Raw genomic sequence first — 8801 nt, forward strand, 5'->3', positions numbered from 1 at the left:
AAGTTAGAAAAGTTATTAGATTTGGAATAATTTTTTTTATAATCGATTGATGTAACTTGTGGGTTTCACATTGGGAGAACTGAGAACATAATGAGCAATCATATATTGAAGTGTATTGTGTAACGTTCCCACTTTTATAAGTGAAATGAATATATTTAATGAGATTTTGTTATTATGGTGGTTTATCATTGTGTTTAGTTGATAGTAAGATTTTATTTTGTGACATGATGTGTTCATTTGCTCTAAGTTAAAAATCATATATTGAAGTGTATTGTGTAACGTTCCCACTTTTATAAGTGAAATGAATATAGTAAATGAGATTTTGTTATTATGGTGGTTTATCATTGTGTTTAGTTGAGTCCGTAAAATATTATCCAAGTTTAACTATGTACAGACTTTAAAAAATAGTTTAGAAAAAATAGAGTTAAAAAAATTAATGGAATGAGGAGTCACCTATTTATATATTCATTTTATAATAGAATGTGAGTGCAAATAATTACTCTTTCGTCCTTAAGATGATCACATTTCTCTTTTTATTTGTCACGATCAAAATGGTCACTTTACTTATTTTGGAAATATCCTCATCTCTCCTTTCTCCTGAATATTAACTATTTTTTTCTCTCTTTATTAGCTAACACATTTCCTAAAATGAAATCAATTCTGAGAATATAATAATCTTGAATGGGCGGAGAGTAGTCGAAAGTAATGTCCATTTACAAAAAACACTACTAGTAAAAAAGCAATTTTTTAGAATTAAGGAAATAATTTGATCCGAAAAGGAAAGAACGAGAGCTCGAACGCAGAAATGGAGGCGGCAATGGGATTGATGCGAAGAATTCCGCCCAAGCACTCGGAAGCGGCGCTGTCTGCATTGTTAAGCCTTTTGCCGCACCACTCTGGCGATCTGCTCTCGCAAGTTGACCAGCCTCTTCAGGTGAAATTTGCGCAGTCTGTGTTCGATTCTATTTGTAATAGTTCAATTGGATTAATTCGATTCGACTGCATCTATATCAATATATATGTCCAGGCGGATGCTCGAAATCATATGGAGTGAGAATTTTATTGGAGATTAAGAGGATAGGGATTTGACTTTTGGAGGTTGTGAATCAGTCTTTTTTCTGTGTTTTTGGGGGAAAATATGGTAGTGTTGGCGGAATTATTATGGCGCTGTATAGGGCATATGTGACTCTGGATATTGTGTTCCTAATCAGTAATTGTATGAATAGCTCAAAATGAATTGTGTTTTAGGTTATGATTCGGTCTTACATGCTACAAAGAAGCTCAAGCAGCTTATTCGTTTGAAGGTTACTGAATATGTGTAGAGCTGGAAATGAAATAACTTCTTTGAAGTTTGAGAATATACTTGGAAACTGTGAAAAAATACAGGAGAGTATTTATAGTATTTGAGAGTCGAGGACAATCACTCTAGATAGAGCAAACATAAGGAGATAGATAGAGTGAATATATGCAGATGTTTAGCTCTTTTTTTTGTCATGTTTGGTATTATAGTAGTACTTTGATAGGAGGACCTTCACTTTAAGGAATGTATGACCTTACTGCTTACTATCATAATATACCATTAATAAGTGCTTACACACTCTCTCAATTGGTTGCATTTACTCAACATCAGGCTGTAAACTTTGTGGTGGTTAGATATGTGTTAACTGTAAAGTGAACAAAATGACTTGTTTAGTAGTAAGCATTCTAGTTCAGTATATATAACCATCATACGTTTTTGTCCTCTCCATAAATGTTATATGTGAAAACCCAAACCCGGATATTTGTGTTACGTTATATAGTCCCTTTACTCTTCACCCAAAACTTGGGACTTCCAGACATAATTGTTTATTATTTATCACAAACAGCTATTAATTAGGTTATTTTGCTAAACATATTGTTCCTCAGGTTTTATGTGATGTTGATAGTGGGAAGGAGTTCATATTATGCGAGTATAACAGAGATGCAGATTCTTACAGGTAGGGCGTGTGCGCTAGTGTATGCTTCCACTAGATCTTGTGAAATATCATCAAGGGCCAAGGACTTATTATGTTTATGACGAACAATTTAACAAATAAACTGGAGCTTGGACCATGAAGCATTCGAAAGCAAATGTTTTTGTCTTGTTTTTTTCTTGCCAGCCCTTACCTGGATTGTTATTTTGGTTGTTTCTTGTTTTTGCTCCTGAAGATCACCTTGGTCAAACAAATACCATCCCCCACTAGCGACGGACTTTATCCATCTCAAGAGCTGAAACTTGAAATGGAAGCAAATGGCGTCTTCACGGTTTATTGTGACCAGTGAGGTCTTTTACTTACCTCGTACTTTATTTAACTATATACAAGCTTCTTGCTACCTGCTCCAAGTTTGAATCTATAATATCATTGTTATTTTTACTTTTCATATTTCTCTCTTGTTTCTCTGAGAGCTTCAACCTGGAATTAGTTTAAGTTGAACAATCAAGTAATAGGTACTATGAAGGTGGCACTTCATCAGTATATATCTGGGAGAATGAAGATGAAGGGTTTTTTTGGTTGCTTCTTAATCAAAAGGGTGATTATTTTTCTCCCAATATATATTTATTTCTTACTATTACTTTCCTTCCACTACTTATGCATTGGTTTTCCCTTTTGAAGATGGTTAGAACTGCAGATGGTAGAAGAGGTTATTTGAAAAAGGGTCTTGGGAAGCAATTCATGTCATTGAGGTGTGTCATCTGACTCTCAGGTTTCCTCTTGTTGTCATAATTATGCTCATTTGTTTTTAAATTTATAGGTGGTTCCTCTAGATGAAGCAACTGCTCGTTACTGCTTGACTAGCTCTGTGATGCTCTCGTTGACCACAAATGACGAGTCCTCAGGCGCCTTCAACTTGTCAGGATCGATTAGAAGACAGGTATTTTCTACAAATGTGGCGATTTGGTATTGTTTATCTGCCTTTTCTCATAAGCATTTGCTCCTTTACTTACAGATGAATATGGATCTTCCGGTTGATGAGGGTCATCTATGCAATATGGGAAGGATGGTCGAAGAAATGGAGAGCAAGCTGAGGTACTTTCGTTGGATCAGGTATGTATGCAATCTGAAAACTTTACATCCATCTCTTATATGCAATTTCATCAATACGGAGTATGAGTGAAATACGTTGTGCCATTTTCAGGTCTATTTTGGGAAGACGAAGGAGATGATCTGCACATTCGTCCACCATCTGAACTAGTTCAAACGAGCCTTCCTGAACAAATCAACAAGCGACATTCTTGAAATATATGTACTCGCTTTTGTTATTCTTGTTTTCCTGGCACCAGCAGCAGTATTGCGTGTGATGTTTTGTCTATCTTGTTACTCATACTTGAATTCATTTGTTTTGAAAATGTTAGTGAGTGTTGTGTAAGATAGACTCTCCCTTTCCAAACTGTAGCATTGTTCCTTTGTAAAATGAGCTCTTGTCTTGTCTGACTGATTTTGTTATGAATGCATTGGACTAATATTGTTGTAATATGATTATTATGATCTTTCCTTAGTGAATTCAATCAGAGAGTAGTATTTTACATCAATATTAAGTCATCATCTCATGCTTAATCGATCCAGAGAGTAGTATATGATAAATGATGAGCTAAGCATTTAATATTACTCCATTCCTTTTTAAAAAATAGACAAAACTTATTTGAGGCACGAGTTTTAATATGTAGTAATTAGTAAAGTAGACATGAGAAAAAATAAGACAGGGAATAGTTAGTGGAAGGAACAAAATACAATAAAAAAATGAAAGGTAATTTAACTTGATAAGTTGTGATGTGTATATATCCCTTGCTATGTATTTTGCCACATAAGAGGATTCAAACTCGGAAGAAGTGTTAGTGCAGCGTGGGTTCCACGTCATAAACGATGGAGTATATCTGATTATTATTCATTAAAAATATCTATATTTAGACTTTCTCTAATTTTGTGAGACTGGTCCGAAATGGTAAAAACTAGTGTATTTCTAATGATGGATGAAGTATTATATAATAATCTAGTTTATAAATATGTTTTAAATTATTTTTTAATTGTGTTTATATCAAAGCTTGAGCCTACTAGTTACTACGCCTTAGTAGTTGATCTTATTGTCTAGTTTCTATAAAATGAAGATAGAAAATAAACATATCTATGATTCACAAAAAAATCTAAAATTAGGATTTATTTATACTTTTTCATACAAATTCTGAGTTTCCGTATTTCAATATTTAGCAGAATTTTTTTTGTTAATACCTCTAAAAATGTAAGTACTACTTGTTTCATAATTGGAATTTCGCCCTTTACATCAACCCGGCCCGACTTAGGCCCGATCCGAAACTCTTCATTGCCCTATTACATGATGTTGTGGAAAGAAATTGCGCAATTTCAATTCCCAAATCAAAATCCCTAAAACCATGCTGTGTTACCAAACACAAGCTCTAATTTAGCTGGTTTCTGCCCCTCTGCGATCGTTTAGCTGCCGTTCCTGGTAATTTCTCTTCTATTAGTGAAAAAGATCGATTGATTTGTTGCATTTACATTTGTAATTGTATCTCTTTTAGAAATGTGAACTTCGTTTAGTACAGATACATGTATGTTTCTGAATTCTTCAGATTGTTGTCTTGTTTCGTGGTAGCTCACATGGTGAACTGTGGTTTTTTGCTGGAGGACTAGCTTCTGATTTTGTTATTAACTTTTTTTTTTGTATTTGATTAATTTATGTTGCTTTTTCTGTGTTATCAGTGGTTCTATGAATGCTTTGTAGTGCCCTTGTTAGCTATAGAGAGTGTTTTGGTAAACATAACCTGTCATATGAATATCTATCTATCTATATACCATTATGTGTGTGTATGTAATTTGATCATTAGAAATTGAAGTGAAGTAAAGGAGTTATTTGTTCCCCAGTTTCATCATTTTACTTCCTTGAAAAAGTCCTTTATGTTTCAAGTATAGTTGCATGCTTTCTTGGCTTATAAGTTAATAGCATTTTCCCTTCTTGAGTTAGTTTTAAAGATTAACTAGAAAATAGAGGATACCATGATTTGCCTCAATTACAAATCAGATGCAGTGGCAATATATTAGGTTATTAACTCCAACGAATGTTGAATTTTTAACATACATGCCGGCTCTTGGGAGCTATGCCATGGCTGTGGCAATTTGCCAAGTGCAATTCTGTGTTGTCAACCTCGTGACATACGCACAATTGGAGTTTTGTCTTGAAATTTAACTAGTTTTATGCTGCATTGTTTCGTCCTGATCAAGAACTGAATATTATTTCCTTGTATTAAGAACTTTACTATTTGAGGAATGGCGAGTTTCACCTGGATTTTCTGTGTGTTCATAGGATTCCTACTGACAAATGGATCGACCGCCACATGATTATGGTGCTCCCATGTCATATGGACAGCAACAATCTAGTAATGCACAACAGCAGCAGCAGTATGGTTTTCATCCACAGCACCAGCAGTTTCCTCCATCTGTTCACGCCCTCCTTATATGCCCCTCATCCCCCTGTACAGCAGTTCCCCTATCCTCGGCCAATGCAACAAAATCATCTCTATTCACATTTGCCTCACCCTTATCAACAAACACCTTGCGTTCCTCCACATGTGCCTCCACATCTTTTTCCATCACCATACCCTGGGCCTTATGAGGCTCCACCGGCCCCTGCTCCAGCCCCATCTGATCCTGAACTTCAAAAGCGCATCGACAAATTGGTTGAGTATGCTGTGAAGAACGGCCCAGAGTTCGAAGCTGTGGTCCGGGAAAGAGAGCAAGATAATCCTGCTTATGGTTTTCTTTTTGCGGTGAAGGCCATAACTACTACCGCCATAAGCTTTGGATGGCAACTAGACCACTCATGGGTTTTAACCCTCAGTTCCCAGCTCGATGCCAGTGTTGCATCCTCCCAACCCCATGATGAGTCCAGCTCTATTAATGCCCCAAATGCTGCTGCTGGGGATCTGCTCACCTGCAGCAACCTCCTTTTCCGCAGTTCTATGATCAACAGCACCCTCACCACTCTCAGCCGATGGTGGGTCATATCCGACCTGAATTTGATCAACCTCACCGACCTTTTAAAGGTCTATCTCGACCGCTTCCATCTGATGTTGAGATGGAGATGAATGGTGTTCTGAACAGTCTCACTGGCACAAAGGAGTCAATAAAAGGTGCCAAGACTTGGTTTATGCAGAGGGCTCCATTTGCTCCTGGCCTGGCTGAGGCGCTCCGAGAATAGGGTATTGTCCCTAGATGATTCTGAGAGGCAGTTGCATATAGTTTATCTTGCCAATGATATCCTCTTTGACAGGTATGTTTTGATCACTTCAAGTTACCGATTTCTCAACTACTTCATCATGCTTGATTAAACATGTCCTTGTTGCATTTTTCAGATTTAACATTATTGCATGATTAATTATATCATTGCAGCATATGTTAAATTATTATCCATCATCCCTTCATTAAAAGTACTTTACGTTGCTGATATTAATTGTAAAGAATTGATAAATAAATAACAGTGTCGAGGATGATTTGAAATAAAATTAACGTTTCTATGCAAGAAAGTCTTCTGTTGAATTGAAAGAATGATGGAATGATATAAGCATCACACTCAGGAGAGTGGAGAAGTGTGTCGTCTGGATCAAGATCACTGATTCTAATTAGGAATGATTTTTGAAATATACAGCTTGCAGAGGCGGGTGAACCTGCAGGAACTCGACAACGAGGCACTTGCATTTAAGCCAGTCTTGGGTTCTATGCTTGCAAAGATATACCACAACCCACATAACAAGGATGAAAACCAGTCACGTCTTCAGAAAATCTTGCAGTTTTGGGCCTCGAAAGAAGTATATGACCAAGATACAATCTACGAGCTTGAAAGTGACATGCTGAGTGGGTTGCCACCAAATTCTTTTCCAGTTGCTCATCCCAACGCATCAGGAGATCATTCTGCTGCTACAGGTACTTTTCCCACTATCTGTCCTTTTTATCTTGTGGAAAATTAGCAATACGAGTCGTTTAATGCAAGTGCTGTAATGCACCTAACTGTTGTTGTTGCTAGCATTGTAAACTGTCGTCTCTCTCTGCTGTAGGGATGAACCGTGCACCAAACCATATGCAATGGCAACCGGACATGCAGAGCTCCATTCCAAACATACCCAATCAAGAGTATGCAGATAAACAAGTCCCTCCTGTTTCATCTTTACCAAACCCACAATTTCATCTCTCATCAGCTTCCTCCGGTGGGTTCACTGGATCAATGCCTGTTCCATCCGCTGTTCAACCGACAAATGCACCTGCTCCTGGAAAAGTTGGTGAGAAGCTTCCCTTATCCTTTGTTCCCACCTGGTCTTATTCCAGGTATGGTCAGAAAGATGCAGATAGGCAGTGGGGTGCCGTACTCTCCGCTGAGCCCTCTGGACATCCCCACCATGATTCCACCTTCAAATATATCACAATCCGAGGTCCTCGATAGAGTCTCAAAGTTCTTCAGAGAGATTAAAGAGGTCAACCCTTCAGAAGGACCCATGAAGAAATCTGAATCAGCGGGTGATGATGACGACGACGATGGTTATGAGTACGAGAGAAGATCTCCGTCTCGTAAGGGAGGAGCCTGCATTCCCCCCCCTTGGCTTGAATGTCGACCAGGATACTGGGACTCTCCCTGATGGAAGTGTAGAAAGAAAGCCCGGGTCGAGCAGTTCGGAAGGTTGGGACTCGGGGCAACAGCAGATCCGAACGAGGCAAGCCAATACGACGACGTCTACTCTTCTTACAGGAAACAGAGAAGTACAAACTACCATACGTCCATGAGTGCAAGAGCAGCAGCAAGGTAGATGAATGATGTTGTATCGGATCTTGTCTGGTAAAATTGATGAAACTTATTTAAATGCATTTTGTTTATGTTTAAGGAATTTTAGATTTTAAATTAATGTGTCGCTATTCAATTTTTATTTTAATATTTGCATTGTTTGTTTAATCTTTTCACGAAATGCTACACTCTGTTGCAACATCGTTTTATCCCTGGACTTTGAAACTATGCTTTTAGCTAAACTAGTGTTAACACCTGTATGCACAAGGCAAAAGATTTCTAAATAATGAAAATATATTAACTTAAAATAAAGAATATAGAGTAAATAAATATAGAAATATTATTTACAGATTTAAACTGATTAAAATAAGTATTTGTAATATTATAAAAAATTAAAGATATTATAAACAACAACAAAAAGATAATTGTCAATGAACCATTTCATATTTTAGTAGATGATTGTATACTATTTTCATTGGAATGAGAAACGTGTTAGTGTATTAATTGAAAAAGAAAAGTTTAAAAAAAGATAAAAGTGTCATTTAATTTGGGACAAACTAAAAGGAAAATGTGTCATCTTAAGTGAGTGATAAAATTTGCTAAAACTAATACTCCTACATGGCCATAACTAAAATTTTTACTAAAACTAATACCTTCAATTTACTAAAAATAATATTCCTACGCTGTACTATAATTAAAATTTACTAAAACTAATACCTTCAATTTACTAAAATCAATATTCCTACACGCCATAAATTAAATTTTAAATTATCATTTGTTAATACGAAGTAGGGTTTACTTAATCCTAGTTATTTTTGGTCCAAAACATATTAGCTTAGCCCAAATTCACTTTTAGGGTCTAAGACATTTTTCAATTCCTCCCAATAGCACTTTTCAATTCCTCCAGCGCCTCTCTTTCTTAGTTATTTCTACCTCTTTCACGCCACAAATTTTACTCCGCATTCCTAGTTTGTTTTGTTTGCTAAGAATTAATGGAAATG

The 8801-nt window shown here is 36.5% G+C and overlaps 2 pseudogenes; both read left to right on the top strand.

Moving 5' to 3' along the window:
- The first annotated feature begins 765 nt into the window (after positions 1–765).
- LOC125200261 lies at positions 766–3184 on the top strand (annotated as a pseudogene).
- A 1093-nt stretch (positions 3185–4277) lies between these two features.
- LOC125200260 lies at positions 4278–7917 on the top strand (annotated as a pseudogene).
- Positions 7918–8801: the final 884 nt, after the last annotated feature.

Source organism: Salvia hispanica, unplaced genomic scaffold (genome assembly GCF_023119035.1).
Source record: "Salvia hispanica cultivar TCC Black 2014 unplaced genomic scaffold, UniMelb_Shisp_WGS_1.0 HiC_scaffold_870, whole genome shotgun sequence".
Lineage (NCBI taxonomy): Eukaryota > Viridiplantae > Streptophyta > Magnoliopsida > Lamiales > Lamiaceae > Salvia > Salvia hispanica.